This window comes from Nymphalis io, chromosome 1 (genome assembly GCF_905147045.1).
Source record: "Nymphalis io chromosome 1, ilAglIoxx1.1, whole genome shotgun sequence".
Classification (NCBI taxonomy): domain Eukaryota; kingdom Metazoa; phylum Arthropoda; class Insecta; order Lepidoptera; family Nymphalidae; genus Nymphalis; species Nymphalis io.
This window is the reverse complement of record NC_065888.1, coordinates 4,668,406-4,689,387: the sequence shown is the minus strand read 5'-3', so window position 1 is coordinate 4,689,387 and position 20,982 is coordinate 4,668,406. Positions and strand designations below refer to the sequence as shown.

General features: G+C 33.4%; 1 protein-coding gene across 1 annotated transcript in view; it reads left to right on the top strand.

The window, feature by feature from the left end:
- The window catches only part of LOC126780784 (leucine-rich repeat-containing protein 15), a 39,706-nt gene that overhangs the window by 14,197 nt on the left and 4,527 nt on the right, over positions 1–20,982 (top strand). Inside the window, exon 2 of the mRNA XM_050505515.1 lies at positions 14,905–14,947. The gene's annotated coding sequence lies outside the window, so the exon portion shown is untranslated. The remainder of the gene's footprint in view (positions 1–14,904; positions 14,948–20,982) is intronic.

Below are 20,982 nucleotides of genomic sequence, written 5' to 3'. Positions count from 1 at the left end.
GTCAAATCAATAATAAGAGAAAGACAGAAAACAATTGATTAATGGAATACATGTATACATATGTGTATCAAATTGAAATAAAAGTAATATTTATACTATAATGTTTAAAAATTCAATGGAAAATTTTCAATTGTATCTTTTACCTTTTTATCCACGACATTAAACGTTTATTAAACAATGAAAATCGTTATACCTTGAAAAAAGTTTAATTTCCTTAATATTTTTTTTTAAATCGAACAATTGAAAATGTAATCTATTTCAAGTGTATAAGCTTCAATTTACAAGAACGACACGACTTATAGGTATTGTTACAAAGAACAAGGTCTTACTGTTTTAAGAAAAACGTCAATACCTGTTAAGTTTATTTTAATTCCCTTATTGTGTTTTGAAGGCAGCTTCAATAAAAATGTTAGGGACTGTCACTTGTTATTAGATATTAAGAAAAAATATTATGGATATTATAATGAATTACTCCATATTTGGCATGACGAAATCATAACAATTTATTATTAGATTATTATAATACATTAATCAATCAGTCAGTACAGGGTACTCAAACAATTGTGACGTATCGTAAATAAATCAATCAAAATCAATCAATCAACAGCCAATCGTTGTCCACTGCTGAACATAGGCCTCTCCCAAGGTGCGCCAAAGCTCCCTGTCCTCCGCCTTCCGCATCCAGTTGGTGCCCGCCACCTTCTTAAGGTCGTCGGTCCACCTGGCTGGAGGGCGCCCTACGCTGCGCTTGCCGATTCGCGGTCTCCACTCTAGGACTCGTCTGCTCCAACGGCCATCGGTCCTACGACATACGTGACCAGCCCACTGCCACTTCAGCCTGCTAATTTTGCAAGCTATGTCGGTGACTCCGGTTCTTTTCCGGATAATCTCATTTCTGATCTTATCCTTCAAAGATACTCCGAGCATAGCTCGCTCCATAGCACGCTGAGCGACTTTGAATTTGTGGACTAGTCCCGCAGTTAGTGTCCACGTTTCGGCACCGTATGTCATGGCAGGTAAGACGCATTGGTTGAAGACTTTCGTCTTCAAACATTGCGGTATAGACGACTTGAGGACTTGACGAAGGTTGCCAAATGCTGCCCATCCCAAGCGAATTCTTCGATCGGCTTCCTTCTCGAAGTTGTTCCTACCGACTTGTATTACCTGTCCTAGGTAGGTATATTCACTAACAACTTCGAGAGGTTTCCCCTCGACGTATATCGGTCCCGGCACGACATGCCTATTGAACATGACCTTGGTCTTGTCCAAGTTCATACCGAGACCGACACGCCGGGAAGACTCGCCTAGGCTACGCAGCATTTCGGTGAGTTGTTCCAGCGACTCTGCTATGATGACGATATCGTCGGCAAATCGAAGGTGTGAGATGTACTCGCCGTTTACATTGACTCCATACCTAGTCCAATCCAGCGTTTTGAAAACGTCTTCCAACGCGTTGGTGAACAGTTTCGGGGATATTACATCCCCCTGTCTCACCCCTCTGCGCAGTTGGATCGCCTTCGTCTTACAGTCCTGGATGTGGACAGTCATTGTAGCGGCGTTGTACAGACATCTCAGTACCTCGATATATCTCCAATCGATATGACATCTCTGCAATGAGTCGAGCACTGCCCAGGTTTCGATGGAGTCGAAGGCTTTCTCGTAGTCCACAAATGCCATACACAGCGGCTGATTGTACTCTTCGGTCTTCTGCACAATCTGCCGAACAGTATGGATGTGGTCCACGGTGCTGTAGCCTGATCGAAAGCCGGCTTGCTCTGGGGGCTGGAACTCGTCAAGTCGTCTGGCGAGACGGTTCGTGACGACTCTTGAGAACAGCTTATACACGTGACTCAGGAGGGAGATTGGTCTGTAGTTTTTCAAGAGGGTTTTATCACCTTTCTTGAAAAACAGTACCACCTCACTCCCGCTCCACGTTTCCGGGGTCTTGCCATGTTGGATGACGGAATTAAAGAGGCTTGCTAGCTCTTTCAGGACCGGAGTCCCGCCTGCCTTAAGCAACTCTGTTGTGATTCCGTCATCTCCCGGAGTTTTGTTGTTTTTAAGCTGTTCTAGAGCCGCCCTAATCTCTCCTTGGTCAACGACCGGGAGCTCCTCGGAGTAATGGCGCATAAGAGCGGCGCGCTGGTCATCAATACTGATTCCCACGGGTTTATCCGATCTTGAAGAGAACAACTGCCCATAAAACCTCTCTACTTCTCCGATAATCTCAGGCCTAGAGGTAACGACCCCACCATTTTCAGTTTTAAGTTTTGTCAGACGCGGCCTCCCAAACTTGCGAGCGAACACTTTCGATCCCCGATTTTGCTCAATCGCAGCCTTGATGGCACGGGTATTGGAGCGTCGGAGATCGCGTCGCGTCAGCGTTTTTATTGTTCGGTTTAAGGCCTTATCTGACAAAAACGATGGTAGTTCTCGTCGTTTTCTCATGAGCTCGAGTGTCTCAGCAGAGAGTTTTGGTGCGTTGTCTCTTCTCTGTGGCGGAAAACACTTGCGGGATGTGTTTTGCAGTATTTTGACCAGCGTGTCGGTTCTCTCATCAATGCTGCTTATGGTTTCCAACGCGGTGAATTGATTTTGAAGTTCCATTTGGAACTTTTCGGAGCCTTGAGCAGCTTGGAGCATGGTAGGTCGGAGAGTAGACCTCATCATTCTCGATCTTTCGGCTTTTAAGTTGATATTTAGAGTGCCTCGAACCAAGCGGTGATCACTTCCGGTATTAAACCTGTTGATCACTGAAACATCTCTAAATATGTGCCTTTTATTCGAAATGATAAAGTCTATCTCGTTCCTTGTCACGTTATCGGGGCTTCGCCAGGTCCACCTCCTCTGAGGCTTCTTTTGAAAGAAAGAATTCATCAAAAAAAGCCCCTGTGCTTCGAGAAAGTTTACCAGCATTTGCCCCCTGTGATTTCTGCAGCCCAAGCCGTAAGGTCCGACTTTCGATTCACCGCTATCTTGTACTCCCACTTTAGCATTAAAGTCTCCCATAACAACATTGTAGTGGGCCTTCGAGGTGTCGTTGAGGGCCTTTGCGATGTCCTCGTACATCGCTTCGACCACATCATCAGAGTATGTCGAAGTTGGCGCATATACCTGTACGACCTTCAGGGAGTACCTGTCGGAAAGTTTTAGGACAAGGTACGCTACCCGGTTCGACACACTACTGATTTCCACAATGCTGCTAATGAGATCCTTTTTGACTAGAAAACCGACACCACCCTGGGAGAGGTTATCACCTCCGCGGAAGTAGAGTAAGTTACCGGACTCTAGAGTTATCGTGTCCTCCCCCTGTCTTCGGACTTCAGATAACCCCAGTATATGCCAGTTTATATGACTTAACTCTACTTCTAATTCGGCGAGGTGATGGTCCAGCCTCATCGAGCGTCCATTATACGTTGCCATTTTCAGTCGTTTTATACGGTAGCCTGCCGTGAACCGGTGATTCTTAGCACCCCCTGCCCTGCCGATACCGCGACCGCTACCTTGGTCGGGCCTAGCGGGCTTGCCGGTAACTGGGGGCCTTTTTTTTGGGCGCATCTGCCATTAATGGAGGGGTTTGCCCATACTCGCCGCGCTGGGCAGGCGTGTTGGCGAGCGCAGTAGGGGGGGTAAGATGTTTATGGGAGGGACGCTGCTGCCCATCCCCCCTTTTCCCCGTCCCTCAGTCGCCTCTTACGACACCCACGGGATGAGATTGGGGGAGTACTATTCTAAGCCGGTACTCCACGGCAAGCCGGTACTCCACGTAAATAAATATGTATATATTATTCCTGCGGTCTTTGAGTATTGGCTAGCCTCATACCTGGATCCGTCTCTCAATATTATATGCCTCAGTATCTCAAGATAGCCTACACGCCAAAAAGTCAAGCACACACATATTACATTTAACTGTGTTCTAAGTATTATATAACGTATTATTACTTTTGTAATAATATTTAATATTGTAAGTATGTATGTACGCTCATAGTACGAATAATATTAAAATAGCTTTGTTTTACTTTATTTAGTTAAAGCTTACCTGTGTATTTTGTTTAACATTGTTTTTTTTATTTGGCTAACCATAATATCGCCACCCACCACGATCAAACAACCTATACGATTCTCAGTATAAAGCGTACATACATAGTCACATACGTCATTCTGCCCGATCGGCATCCTTCACACCTCGCCACAGACGACAGAGACAGAGAATGATATAATCGTGATGTGATTCTCAAAAGCAAAACATTTAATATGTATTACATTGTAATTACTTATATAAATACTAGAATTATTTAACACAGCGTTATATTGCCTTGCCGTATCTTCTGTTACATTGCCAGAGATAAAAAAGCTGACTTTTAAAGTTTAATTTCATTATTGTTAAAATAATAAAGTAACAACCTCGACATGACCCACTACTAGTCTAAGGTCTCCTCTCGCTTTTGAGGTTTTGGAGCTCATTCTACCACGTTGCTCCAATGCGTGATGGTTACATGTGTGGCGGAATATCAATGATATTAGACACATGCAGGTTTCACGATGTATTCCTTCATCACCAAGCACGAGATTAATTTAAAACACAAATAAATCACATGAATATTCTGAAGTCCCTAAGTATTAAACCCGGTTAGGATCTTGATCGATCGAGAATCTCCGGCTTCATTTATGTTGTTTCCATCAATTAATTACTTTAGTTTAATTAATTCACGGACGATAAAAATTCTCTTAAGATATTGTTCCAAGATCCTAAAGATTACACGGCAAAATGTTTATCAATGGCTCCGATATGAGCGTTAAGTGTAACTTACCTAATTAATATAATTAGTCCTTGGCATAATTTAACAATTAATAAATATTTTTTTCATAAAAAAAAAATATATTTTTTTTTCATAAAAAAAAAATTTTGTAACTTGATACAAAGTGATCCCTTTTTCTTATCGGCCTTATTTGAGCTGTAAAAATTCTTTATAATAATTTTAACGGTTCAATTAAAATCAACAAATTTCAGATACCAAAGTTCAGTAAGTCCATTACCAAACTTTCATTATAAAAATAAACATTAAACTTTAAAACTCAACTTAACAATTTTTATCTTATTTTTATGTCTATAAGCTGTTTAAAAATAAAAATAAAACTATTACATTAGCTGATGTCTAATTAGCGTTTTATCTTTAATGTAAGGCCTGCGTCGTAAAGTCTAATTCAACATTTGCCTCACAATTAACCTATTAGAATTAGGTCAATGTCCCGTTCGCCTTTAACAAAGATCTATAGGTGCCATGGTGTACAATGTGCTTCATGCCCCACGGTTTATGGTGTCACGCCATTTATAGCCATAATATAACATTGTATGGTTACAGCCATCTATAGCAAATTGCCGGAAATACATATGTTACGGTTTCAACCAGGTAAACAGTGTTTTATATAGTATGTGATAATTCATAAAAACCCACGTTGATATTGATAGCGGGAAAATCTTCGATATATATAAAATGGCGCTGACGTAAGGACATCGTGTGCGTAAGCTGATTTCATAATAAAAAAAATAACCGTGTAACCTGTTAATGACTGTTATATTCTCTCGACATTTGAATATTAAAATTTAATTCACTTCCACCTTTACTCAATTAGGAATTTGTTGTAATATCATTACAGTTCCTTCATTTACATGTCTGCGTTTGTAAGTAAAATATTCCAAATGACCTCAACTCAGGTGATTATTGCATTAGATATCAATATACAATTGCCTTTGAAACGTATATAAAAAAATAGTGTTTTAAACAAGAAGTTAATAGGTGTAATTTCTAAGCTGTTTTAGTAGTAACATAATATGAATGTCTCGACATCCAGCTTAGAGCTTCATCCGCCATGCTCCCATACTTTGGTGATGGATACAAATGTGGAAAAAATCCAATCAGAATTCACGATGTTTTCTTATATCAAGTATGAGATTTTTTTTTTTTTTTTTATAGAATAGGAAGGCGGACGAGCATATGGGCCACCTGATGGTAAGTGGTCACTAAGGGTCCGTTCACACAGACCGGCTCGGAGAGGAGAGCAGATTTTTATCACGTTGGAAACAGTGTTTTGAGTGATTGTAGTAAAGTTTATTTTTGCATTTGCACCTTTTTTGTCATTAAAAATGCCTGAACGCGCTTCGTGTGAAGTAATAAAAGGAGCCGACCGGCTCCGCTTGCGTGCTCTTTCTCGCTCGCACCCGCTTTCAGATCTCTTCCAGCCGGTCGATGTGAAATAGTTGGCGGCTCCGCTCCGGCCAATTCCAAGCGTATACGACCCGGTCTGTGTGAAAAGAAAAAAGCAGGCCGATGCTCTCCGAGCCGGTCTGTGTGAACGGACCCTAACGCTCTTAGACATTGGCATTGTAAGAAATGTCAACCATCGCTTACATATCCAATGCGCCACCAACCTTGGGAACTAAGATTTTATGTCCCTTGTGCCTGTAATTACACTGGCTCACTCACCCTTCAAACCGGAACACAACAATATCAAGTATTGCTGTTTTGCGGTAGAATATCTGATGAGTGGATGGTACCTACCCAGACGAGCTTGCACAAAGCCCTACCACCAGTAAAACTAATAATATAATTATAAACATATTAAATATTCAAAAGCTCAATGATTCTATGCCAGGAATTAAACTTGTAATCTTCGCTTAAGATTCAAGCGTTTCTAGCCTATTTTAAAACGATTTTTCGATTTAAGTTTATTTCATTATATGTACATATAAATAGTATGTGACAAATTAGGAGAATTTCAATTCGATGTAGTGTAAAAACTTTTATATTTGTCACTTTTTGTGTATCGAAATATACTAATTATAATTTATGGCCACACATAATTAATTAATTAGTAACTTTTTTATGATAATGTATTAGTTCAGAAGTATACATTTTGATATCGACATATCGATGTAATTAAATAAATAGATTTTAACAAGAAAGATTTTTTAAACTTGTTTATATATAAAATATGAGTAAGCAAGTAAATCCTCAAATGAATCATTGCCGTTAAGAGGAAACGAATGACAATTAGTCATTATTTTTTTCACCCTTAGTGGTGGATCTTTTTCTTTCGACGCTAAAGAAACCACCCTGGAGTTGTAGTCTATTCAATAAAAAAGAATAATGAATTTGAATATATAAAATACAAAAATATGTATTAACATACACAAAACATCCGATTAATATGAGAACCACGTTAATTTTAATGTCGAAATTTAAATTGCAATCCGTTTCATACGAAATCTCATCACAAATACTACAAGTAATGTAAGCAATTCCAGATTGGTCAGTCGAATATAGGTTACGAGTTTCAGACCTAATCCATTTTTAGCTAATAATAATATAAACATAGGAAAATCTAGATCTTAGTTATTAAATCGCACACGTTTCGCGTATGTTTTGCAATTCGCTAATGTTAAAGTAAAAGGTCGTATGTAGAGATTGTGTACCTTAGAGGGGAGAATTAAAACTTATTATTTCGTAATACACTCGTATTATCAGTATTTTGTCTTTGCCGTTGGCATGGTAACCACTATTATATATTAGCATTACCATGGCAACGGAGCAATCAAATAAACGGGGATCCCCTTCATTTTTAAAGGGAGATAAATTTCTGCCTTAATATTAATTTGAAGGTTGAGGATATAAGTTTGAGCGAATTCACGTTAGAGTATATATTTTAAATTTTATGATTAAAAAGAAAATTCGTTCATAAGATAGAAGCTAAACTTTTGAATCTGTAAATAAAAAATTGTTTCATACGACCCTTTGCACTTACAGGAGCGAAATAAAATTTCATAAAAAAATACTAAACAGTAGGTTTCTAAACGTGTTTTTTTTTTTTACTTTTAACTTATTATCTATAACGTGGTATTAACCTCATTGAATACGGAATTGTGAATGTGTTTTTCTACCGCGTTTATCGCTACCAACAACTTACAAAATGAATAACTTTAAGACATATTAAGTATTTTATCTACAACTCAATGACATCCATACATTATTGGAAACAATAATTTACGACTCTATAATAATATTAAAAATAGTATACTAAATAAAATAGTAAATAAAATCCTGTATTAAATAAAATTAACTGTTATTAAATTAAGTTTCATTTATGATTTCTAGTGTTCCATTAAGTGTGATTTTTTTAAATGCATATTAAACACTGTTACTTAGCTACAGGGTTTTATGCTCGTGTGCAAATTATTCTACCGTTAAATACTAATATTTTTTATTATTATTTTCCTGTTTTAATGGGAAGTGAGCCACTGTAATTACGAAGGCATTGGTAGTCGGTCTATAGAATTAGTAACGATTCTTAAAATACCAATGTACATGGTGATCCACCATCAGATAGCCTGAAGGCATGTCTGCCTTCCTATATTAAATATGAAACAAAAAAACTAAAAAATAAGTGTCAGGATCCGATCCTGCAACTTTTTCCTTCTTACATGACCCTTTGGCAACGCACCTGCATGCCCTCGGGTGTTGCAAGTGTCCATGGGCGGTGGTAGTCCCATTCTATCAGTTGATTCTCCTGCTCGTTGGCACCTCTTACATAAAAAACCATTGAGATTTTGAGACTAAAAGTCTTATTTATTTATTTACATTAAAAATTTTACGTACACGCTGTAGTACGCTGTTTATGCTTAAAATCTAATTTCGTTCATATAAACGAATCATTGATTTCTTTGACGCAACTTGTAATAAAGTTTCAGAATTAATAAGTCCTCATTACACGTATATGTGTGCGTGTGAAGTTATCGCGGAACTGGTTTTTCCTGCGCAGGCGCAGCCACCTGAACTACTGCATGTCGTTTTTAGTAATATTCTCTCTAAATATTTTAATTATGTACGTTTTTAATGGAAATTTAGAACAAGGTGGCGATAAGTGGGTCGCGGCTTAAGTACACAGATGCGCTTATTATCTTAAATGTTACAGATAATATTTTTTAAATATCTCGCTCGAGTCTATATCTCAATAACTATAGTCACATACGAGCAAGGTTTATGGTTTATTACTGGAATTTTCTTATATATTGGGTTTCTAAGATATAGGAGCCTGTTGTTGATTTTCACGATGTTCACGGAAAAATACAATATTTACTTATTTTTATGCGTGTCAGTGTATTTTTATGTGTTTATATCATATGTTTTTATTTAATTGAACACGGTATTAACAACATGAATATTAATACTAGAAAAGTGTTACGTATGAATGGATCGCTTAACGACTAGGATCTTCACCTTTACCTGCCCAAGGGGTCAATGTCGTCCACCGAAAAAAAAAACACGCAGAATTAAAAAAAAATATTGTTTCAGAACTAGTTTTAAGTTTTTGTTAACTTTACTAATCTGTGAAAATTATAAAAAAATCGGTAATAACTGCGCCATCCTAAGGATAAGTCAACGTCGTCTAATAAATTAATGATTTATTTTGATTTTAGAATATAATGTAAAAATTGTTTTTTTTTTCTTTTTAAATATTCTTGAAATGCTTAGAATGTACTCCCAAAAAATTAAAGCCGACTTAATAAAATTCATACATAATTAATAATATCGCTTGACATCGCCAGGTGGGCCTTGTAATACGATAACGCCGAAAAACTACATTTTTATATTTCAAGACGCAAAAAATACAAATAACAGCCACAAACAGGTGTTCAAGATTTGCATTTAACATGAGTTATTATTAATTATTTCATATTTAGTATTAACATATAAATATCATTAAAATATATCGAACAACATATGTTGAATTTTGTGTGACAACAACATACAAGTTACTGTATTAACGTTCATTGACCTTTAAAAAATATATATTCTAGTATAGGTACTTTAAAATAGCAATATTAACACTGTCCGATTATTTATATATTTGTACTTTATTACTCAACAACTTAAGAACAGATGACATAAGAATAACAAAAAAAACGCTGCGCAAACGCCTTTGATATCGTTTATCTCTCACAGGCAGCCTTTAGTAAAGTTTTTTTTAAATACAGGTGCATTCAAAACAAGAGAAAAAAAAACTATAACATAAATTCATTTATAATACAAAAATAAACAATACCGTTCACTCCAATAATACACATGTATATATATATATATATATATATATATATATATATATATACATTTTACAAATACAAACAAACTATGTACAAATATTTACAAACTATGTAATATTTCAATTTATATATAATGGAATATATATCATATAGGTCGATCAGTCTAGACAAGTCTAGTGTGCATTGACAGTTTTCATTTCCGCGACCTCAAACAATGTGGCGCTGAGACCGATCGAACCGGTCATTGCGAGTACCATTGGCCAGACGACGGTACGAATTAAAAATATATATGAATCACATATTGAATACATTAACGCGCGAAACTAAACTCGTTTGATGGAATTGTTAAAATAAAAAATACATGTAAAAACGAACCCACAATATAAAAGCATGATATATATGACAGCTAACTGACTTGTCACTTTTAAATATTTCTTACATTTCTTATGTATTTTTATACACAAGGATATACTTTACTATTCTTATAACATACGCTGGTTTTCTTACGCATCACCATAGAGAAACAGCACATCAAAAAAAATATTGCCATATTTTAATTCGAATACGTTTTGGCTACTGAGTCGTCTCAAATAAAAATATTATGCATGTACATATGTAATGTTTACAAAATACAATACAATACATGGAAAGGTTAAATTTTTTGTAAACAATATTCTCAAAATAGAAAATATTTCAATGTAACTGTGTATGTATTGTAATGTACGTACTTAGCGTTATTGTAGTTGTAATAGTCGTGTTTATTCATAACAAAGGGATTTCGCTTAACATTTCAAAGTAGCACGAGTAAGTAGCTCTGTTCGAATTTCACAGACAACTGAGAAAACAATCTCCAAGAGTGCACCTAATAAAATATAATACATATTAAACTGTTTAAACTCTAGATACGAATTAGTGTTTTATATTATTTTATAATACCTATTACTTTGTTATTCAATATTGACAAGAGAAAATACAATATTTTTCCTCAAATAATATGTTGTTTTAATAATGAATTTATTTACATAAATAACCAGCATAATAACAATAAATATGCGCAAACTCAGTTTCCAATTGTTAAACAATTAAAAACATCTTAAAAAGGTACAACAATGAAAGGAAAAACAAATATATACAAACATATCATAAAAACTGAGAGATGCATAATGTCTTCATTCTGGATTAATCTAAAATAAGTAAATATACAAATAATGCTTAATTATTTATGTTATAACATTTTAAGAAATTCGAAACAATTTAATCTACACGGGCAATGTCCACCACAATACAAACCATTTTTTTTTTCAAATACAAATATTACTATCAGAACGATAACAGTAAAAAGCTGCGCCTTCTTAATTGATAAAAAAATCTGTCAATACAATTGACTACATAATCATGTAATGTATCAAACATTAAAAAATATTTGTTTTGTCAACACTTTAGTTTCAGAGAACACTGGGGTCATTAAACCTGACATACCACTTTAAAATAGGAACTGTACTTGTATAATACCCGCGTGGTTATCTCTATTTGAGTATTTAGTTTATTTCATTCAAAACATCAATAAAAATTCACTTTTATTATCTCAAATATAGTTAAGAGGTATATTATCTTATACAGCTACTTGAAGAAACTCCCTTTTGAGCGGTGACAAGTAATTAATAATCTCAATATGTTTTTATCTTGAAATATCTCAAGTCTCGTCTAGGAAGTAACCTTGTGAGTTATTGAAGTGTTCCAAGTACTTTTTCAACTTTCAACTTTTGATGCCTGAAAAGATATAATTATTAACAAAACCTAATATTTTAATGCAAATAAAGAAATATTTTTTTATTTTAAAATATATATTTGTGGTTCTTAAAGACTTAACAATATTTCATTATATGCATTTATTTTAAATTATTATAATTTTAGACTTGCAACACTAATCCTAGAACAATTACTAATGTATTCAAAACTCAATGCAAACATAGCTTGGTCTTATCTTAAAGTAATTGATAACAAATTATTCATTTGATGTTTCATATTAACAACTAAAGGGCGCTATTAAATGACGTAATTGCACATATTTCAATCTTAACTCACACAAATATAGAGCATTTGCTAGATCGTCGACATCGATTTAAAAAAAATGGTGAAAGTTATATTTATTTGACATTGGTTTTCTTTAAAAATGATTCAGAATTTGACCGATTATTAACATTTTGATAAATATTTATGTTGAATATTTTTACTTTCTTCTCAATATAAGTGTTTTCTCGTGAAAGAGCTGATAAGAACTCTTTGTCTCTCAATAATCTAATCGTTCTCTTTCAATATTTGACATCGCTACATATCACTATGTTCATATCATTTATCAATAGAATGTTCCATTGGCTTATTACATTCACCTTTCACTGACATGAAAATATCACGAGCAATTTAAAATACTACCTCACAAAACCCCTTGATTATAGATTATACTACTGAACTTGTATATGTTTGATAAAGGATTACTTTTATAGGAATATAATAGTAGCGGAGTTCATGACGATAAAACTAATCAAAAACAGAATAACTAATAAAGCCAATACCATATACGTAACTCATAGATATAAATAAAGAAATTAAAGTTCCTACTAAAAAGTAAAGATGATGAATATATTTTTAAACGTCGAAAAAATTTCTAAATATCCCGTGTATAAGGCAATACCCTTACCAGCCTATAGAATATTACGTAAAGACAAGGATTTTTGAGGATACTTTCGTTTTGAAAATATTTTGCGAACTTTTGATTTTAAAGTACTCATCACTGCTCTCAAAATGTACATTTAATCGTTAAGACAAATTAATTTAATAAATTGTCATCAACGTTTTAGTATTATTCAGACGTATAGCATTTATATATTCTTATTTTAACACAAGCCCAAATTCTTAGCGCCTAAAACGATTTTTTTTAGAGTTTCCGCAAGCAAATGCTAGTGCTAGATGAATATATAATACACTGCAATAGTGATTTTTAAACATTGCATATATGCTCTTTTTATATTCAAAACACAAATATATAAAAAGTTCTTTTTTTTCTATACTAAACTAGTCTCAAATAAAACCTCGTCCAAAATATTTTAACCTCGTTTTCTTCAGCATTTTTTGAATAAAGAATCTTTTATCTTTTGAAACGTCGAAAGATAGTCACTATAGAATTTAAGTAATTTAGTACTTGCATCCATGTTCTAGTGCCGCACCTTTTGTGCTCACAACTATTGTTGTCTGTACAAAGCAGGCGCAAAGCGAGACGAAAAAATATTACCCAGCATCATGTACCTATAAAACACAAGGCCGTCGTGGTTTTTCTTATGGAACGCATATTTGAGTTCATCTCATCGTAACACTGTACAGGATTTGACACTAATTGGTTTTCTAGTTAATAAAAAACAATGCCTTTGTCTTAAAATAAAAATATCGATTCTGAAAATACGAATAGTTTGCTTCAAAATAAAAATAATCGACTATAAACGATCCGATTATAAACGAATTAATCGATTTTCGTATAATGTGTTAACCAATTATCCTGTTGAATCTGCGTCATTCGGTTTACGATTAATGGAAATATGCGTCTAATAATAAAACTATTATAGATAGACAAGAAATATATTAAAGATTCGATCAAGTGCTAACTGGCGCGTTGACGCCAGGAGACGTCAGTCCTCAAAACGTCTGCCGCATTACTATTCAAATCACGGATAATATTAACGACCTTCTTTTACATTCAAGGCGATCCTAGTTTAACGCTTATAATAATCGCTGATGTCATATGTGCTGTTATAACGCTTGGTTGTTTAAATATAAGGTACTAAACATTTAAAAGTACTTAGGTCAGGACCTACATACTATCTCACCAAACCTCACATTAGAGAACCCGTCCAAGGTTCCAAATAATCCTAAAAAGATTTTATCCCTGACCTGCCGAACAGATCATTTTCGCTCCCACGGCAAAATTAAACATTTTCAGGACTTGATACTACTTATAACTATTAAAGTCCTAATTTAATTTCTTCAATAAATATACTGAGCCAAATAAAAATTTACACATACATAGGTTTACATGTTAAACTAACGTCTAAAGTATATACGTTTTCCAACAAGTAGTACATATGATGTAAATATCCGCAATGAATATTATTTACTTACAATCACAATTTTCCACCGCTACACGAGGCGGCTCGACTAAAACCAGTCTTGATACTAGCGAGCGACTAACCACGCCTTCATTGCACGGCGTATTGGTGCATCGGCTAACGATAAATCTGAGATCATGATCGATGTTCGATTGCAGAATACATAGAACATTTAACGGACACATCGATCGCTTGGCCACTGACCCAGGCGTCTGTTCGACCACAACGAAGTCAATCGTTTCACTTTTATTTCAAACTGCCTCTAGATTATTTGCAACTGTTTTTATTAAAATAGTCTCTGACGTAATACGCTCGCTTTTATCGAAATAAGCGAATGTTTAGTTTTGAGTGTCGAATTTATGAAATGTTTAAAATGATATCGTGTACGCATTTACTACATTAAATACCAGGCGGTATTTATACGATACACCGTTATCAGAACATTCGAGTAAAATCGTTTTGCGCTGCAAATTGAATGCACCGTGACCCACGACGACTTTCATCTAGAAGACATTTAAATGTTCGCGAAATATTTATATTTTAAATCTATAAAAAAAACTGACGCTACAATATAACTTCTTCATATATATTTTCTTGTATTATTTTTATCCTCAATATGATAGCCTAATAATATGGTTCTTTTTGCAGGTCTCATCTAACAAAGGAAACGAGTGGCTGAACAAGGACAGTGGTATGTATTTTATTAACATTTTTTAAGTAGAAAGTACTAATAACTAAATAAATAACACCTTTGTTATGCCATTAGCTATATATGTGGTTCGAAACGGGTATCTTCGTAATGTGATGTCGTTATTGACACATAGAATATAAAATAAATGAACAAAATTACTCGTAACGTGTTCCAATTGGATCTATGGCAATAATCAATTTCTACACATAAAGCCGTTATTCATTAAGATTTAAAGACGTAAAAAGCACCGTAATTTAAATCTCTTAGCACACGATATACCATTACATGACTAAAATTACGAAATGGTCGCCGTTAACGCACCCGATATTGTGGCCAACCACACATCGTATTACATATACCTACATACACGGCTATGTATCCCCAAGCCTTTTAAACCTTCAACAAAACGAATAAAGGTTAATATCACGTGACAAGACTTGCTCAAATTCCTACGCTCTTCTCTGCAAACATTGTCAGTATCGCGTTGTATCACAACATTGCATGAATTTGTAATAACCGAAATTACACCTTATGTTTCAACAATTTTTAGGATAATTATAATATTATTAAGAAACATTACGACCCACACCATGACGAGCAAAGCTAAGAAGTGACGTGATGAGGTCATAAGTCAACAAATTGCTTTGTTATAAGTGTGTGTTTATTTAAATTAATTGCAATTTTAAATACTTTTCATATGTGCATGCCAGTAACATACGTCATAATAATATATACGTCATATATTGAATTCTATATGACTTTAAATATTAGCATATTATATTCGGTTTTCCCTTATTTTATTGAATTCCATTTAATAATATTTATTGTAACTTAATTAAAATGTAATAATCACCAATAACAAACAATAAAATGTTCAAATAATGCGTTCATATGTCATTATATCATTTGTTCGTGTGAACTGTAAATAAAATATTGTTTTTTTTTCGTCTATTAGATTTTTTTTTATTGTTAAGTTAGCCTATAATTGTATATAATATTTCTTTAAAATATTTTTATACATGCAATAACAAACGTTTTTCTGAATATGTAATGTTGGCTTCCTATTTGATAAATAAATAAAAGAATATTGCAAAATTAAAGTATGTTTATTTAAAATTTAAGTATTGTTAAAATTACTCCTTATCAGAATGCCCGAAAAATTGCAGCACAAAACTTGTGTTTTTATCTTTTTAATTTCGTCTAGTAGTTTCGTAAATAACAAACGAATAATTTAAATGAAAACCACGCGTAATAGCACTTGGCAGGGTATATAAAATCGTCGAAGAAATCACTTTGCTCTAAATTATTTTGTAATATGTTTTATATCATAATAAATAACCATTTCGAAACGGCTGGTATCTGGTATAAAGCAAAATTGCTAATTGTATTATTTGATATCTTGTAAATTCAATTCTAACTTAAAAATACAATGTTTTATGTAATGTAACAATAACATTTTCTTGGTAGAAAAAAAAAACACGAAATGTCCTTTAATCTTTACACATTTTTAATTTATAGTCATAATGCTATTGTTATACTTATTATAAATATATTTATTTTTATAATGATTAAAAAACTTTTGACGTTTAGTACCTTTTCTTTCCGCGAAAAATCAAATCAGTCGCTTCGGCGCTGTTGAGACGAGAGAACTACGGATTGATAACGCTTTGTATTAATTACCTTATATGTTCTTCAGAATAATTTGTGAGCAATACGAATATAAAAAAACAATAGAATACAAAGATCGGCACCGTTGTAGAAAAAGTATATACACGCAAGTAAAATCTAAAATTTTGCTTTAAGGGCGCTCTTAATAATCAGCAAAACAAATACATCACTAGATATAAGACAAATAATTCTCTCTTCATTTCTAAAGTACACACTAACGATATTTTTACGGATAAATTAATTTTCATTTTAATAATATATAAAAAAGACTGTACATTGCATTTCATTTATAATTGATTAATCCTAAACTGAGTATAAATACATATAAATGTTTTATTTTGGTTGTATTTTTTTATTGTTTATCTTCTGAAATTCTATCCGAATTGGTGACATGGCTCAGTACAAGTCCGTCTGGTGTGTTCTATAACAGTTAATGTATTATTTGATTAATTGTTATTTTAATAAATTCATTTTTAAATCCCCACTATTTTAATTTTAGTTTTAACATAAAATTAACACTACTACTTGGTGGTAGGGCTATGAGCAAGCTTATGAGGTACCACCCAATATACAAAATATATCATATAGTATACAAATAAATCAGTTACTCTACCATAACTGATTTATTTGTATTTTGGTTCGGTTTAAAGAGTATTCTAGTGTAATTACTGGCACAAAGGACATAACATTATATAATCCTATGATATAAGGATATAAGGAATCCCATGGAATCCCAGGAATCGTTAAATTAATATTTGTCGCAGACCCAATGTATATGTAGTAACCATTTACCAATAAGTGGCATGTGAAAAAGCTCCTTATTAAAAAAATGGATCTACTTAATACTTAGTTGCTTAGCATAAGCTAGTCAAAAGTCGCGAGTCGGATTACTGTTTGTGATAAATATAAATATGTATTGCAGTCGAAATGTTGTTCTCGTAGGCGTCACACCCACTGTCGGAGAACAACTTGGAAGGTTCTACTTGTAACTTAAAACTGATAATTGTTGCTAAATATTGCGTTATTATATACAGATTATTGTCATGCAATGTATTAGCATTACGATTGTGGACTTTGAAATTTCCAGAATATAAAGTGTATATGTAGATAAAAATATGCGCCACTGGTGTACTTTGATTGTAATTTAACGTTTATTCTCTAAACTTCTTCATGACATTGCTCATTGCTGCAATTATGTTCTTTCGGGACAATTAATAATAATAATATTCTGGGACTTTATTCACACACGGCCATCTGATCCCAAATTAAGCAGAGCTTGTGCCATGGAAATCAGACAACTGATATACTACATATACTACTTTTCTTTTGTAAATACATACTTATATAGATAATTACACCCAGACTCAGGACAAACAGACATGTACACAAATGTCTGCCATTGGTGGGAATCGAACCCACAACCTTCGGCGTGAAAGGCAGGTACCTACCAACCACGCCAAACGGCTCGTCAAAAAAATTAAGTCAACGCTATACATTAAGATTTATTATTATCACTTAAATAACGCTTAATAAGAGGCCTGGCTAATAAATATTTCGGAGGATTTCTTGATAATTCCCATATAAGGTGCGTAGTGTTTCTTTCTTCATGAGGCGTGAGTGAAAGAAAAAAACAAAAACATATAAAATAATATCTAGTTTAATCTCAATTAGAGTCAAAGTCTCAGTCGACGTCAAAGATTGTCGTAAGAGCAGAATAATGGGAACTGAAGGCAACTAACAATCATAAACGCCTCTACCATTTCGTATAGTAATTGGTAACCAACCCACATAAAATCCACACTGCGCCGTCCCCCCAAACCTGTGGGATATGGGCACGTTCATAACTCTGTCTTGGTGCTAGGCTTTGCAAGCCCGCCTGGGTAGTTAGATAGCACTCACTCATATATTCTACCGCCAAGTAGCCATACTTAGTATAGCGGTGGTGGCCACCACCATGAGACGGCCCAATTACCAATCTGCCTACCTAATACAATAAAAAAACTTACATAGATAAAATATATATCTGTATATTTATATACCCTACGTAACATTCGCACACAACTAAAAATAAAGTCGGAAATATTATAAACAGTATTATATCGGTCATCTATCCGGTAATAGTAATCGCGATATGCATTTTTGCACGCTCTTTCAATGTAGGTCCGCGTATTGTATGCAAAGTTAATCACTTATTTTATCGGTGGATTAGTATTCCACACGGTTTGATGCTATTATTGCATATAATTTCACTTGCAATAAAAACTTTTTTCATAAAAATGCACTATTATAACAATCCATTTTTGAAACTTAGTTTGTTTAAATATTTCGATATTCAAGAACTATTTGACATATAAAAGTTTAATAGGTCCTTTGTTTTGTTATTTGTAAATATGTTATAATAAAAAAAAAACGGTTTTATGAACAATTGTAGGAAAGTTAATGCGATATATTCCCGATTTGGTTATTTCGCCCACCTTGCCTACATCAGCTGGTTTTGCAAAGTATGTTACCATCCAGATGCGGACGCTTCTGCTCGCCACATTTCGGTCACACCTGCTCATAATTTATACACATATATTTTTCACAGACAACATGTATCGTTTATTTAATAAAATTAAAACATTTGCAAGTCATCGCAGTGTAACATAAAACAACAAGTAGGTATATAAATATATTACATCTTTAGAAAAACTATAAACCGTGTGGTAAAATATATTTACTTTTTTTTCCTACTAAAATATTTCATTATATGTTCTTTTGCTTTTTTCGGGTTTTCATGTTTTTTTTTTAAATTATTTATAAATTTTAGGAAGGCAGACTGGCAAACGGGATATTTACGGTAAATGGTTACCTTCGTCTAGACACTGGCATCGTAAGAATTGCAAACCACTCTTTTTTACTCAAGCGATGCCAAGTATAGAATCTGAAATGTTATATCCAAGTTTTGTAATTACACGGAATAAAAACATAAAAATGTAGACGTAAATTATTCGAAAAATAATATATTTTATACGATCGAACTTGTTTTTGAACCATACAATAATTTAGTTAAATATTAAAGGTGCAATACAAATACACTAATGCTAACCAACTATTTTATTGTTTTGATATTCTTTGTGTTCAGAACAAAGAGCTCATAGAATTTATGAAAAAGGATCGAGGAATATGACTAATAAAGATTTCAAAATAATATTTCTGTACAAGATAACTATATATAGTAAAATAAAAAAAAAATCTTCGACAAAAAATCATTTTGTACATTTTGCTTTATAAGTTATGTATAGTTGAGAGTACATAGCTGAGTATCGGTTATCTAATCTTATCTTAGAGCTCTATGATATTACTGGCACGAAGAGATCGTAATGTTATTGTATGTTTTTCACTTATGTTCAATAAAAATATTCGTATAAAGTTATGTGTGGCATTATTGTAGGTACATATGTCACTGTCTGTATAAATAAAAATGAATGATTGTATGTTTAAAAAACCTAGATTTTTTCTGTATGTTAGGCCTTTAATGTAATAGTTTCATAGACCCATATTTAACCCGTGCGAAACCGTGAGCCTAGCTAGAAGGTTAAATATAAAATTTATTTAAATATGGAAGTTAAAATATCGTTTAGATTTTCTAGAATCATAAAAATACACGTTCGATGAAACTGAATAGTTTATTCGCGAAATTATCCGAAGTGCTTTTAACGTACACGCTTGGTAGTTTTTACGAAGCATATCTAATTAGAAGGTATTAACGTATTATTAAAACTAATAACAAGTTTCAACTTCACCTAGATCTCAACTTCAAAAGTCAATGTAGCCTTGGGCAAGGTTTTCGAATCTATATAAAAAACACCCAGTAATACATATATATAATTTTATGTACGTTTATATTCATAAATAATATACAAATTGAACTAATATTCTTGCTGATTTTTTTCGAATCTACATTCGAAACCGGTCATTCATTGACGTTTAGCTGACAAGATATTTTTTTATAATGACATTCTAAAAGTTTTTTAAATAAATGTATATCTTTTCGAATATTAATTGATATAAAGAAAACACTGAAAACATTAAACGTTATGTACTACAAATTTTACCAACGATTTCGATGCTACTTCGAGCGGTGACAAATTAACTATTTTGTAGTTCTGCATTATATGACCGACCCGACGTGAAAGTATTACGACTTTCTATAATAGCGGACAGTTGTACCTAATCAGAGATATTAGATTACAATCCGTTCCAGAAAGTTTGTCATTTATTCTTTCAAAATTGAAAAAAAAAAATTAAGAAATATAAGTATTCCAAAATCAAATCTCATCCAAATTGTCTTTGAATGTTAAATAAAAGTAAAATAAATAATTTGC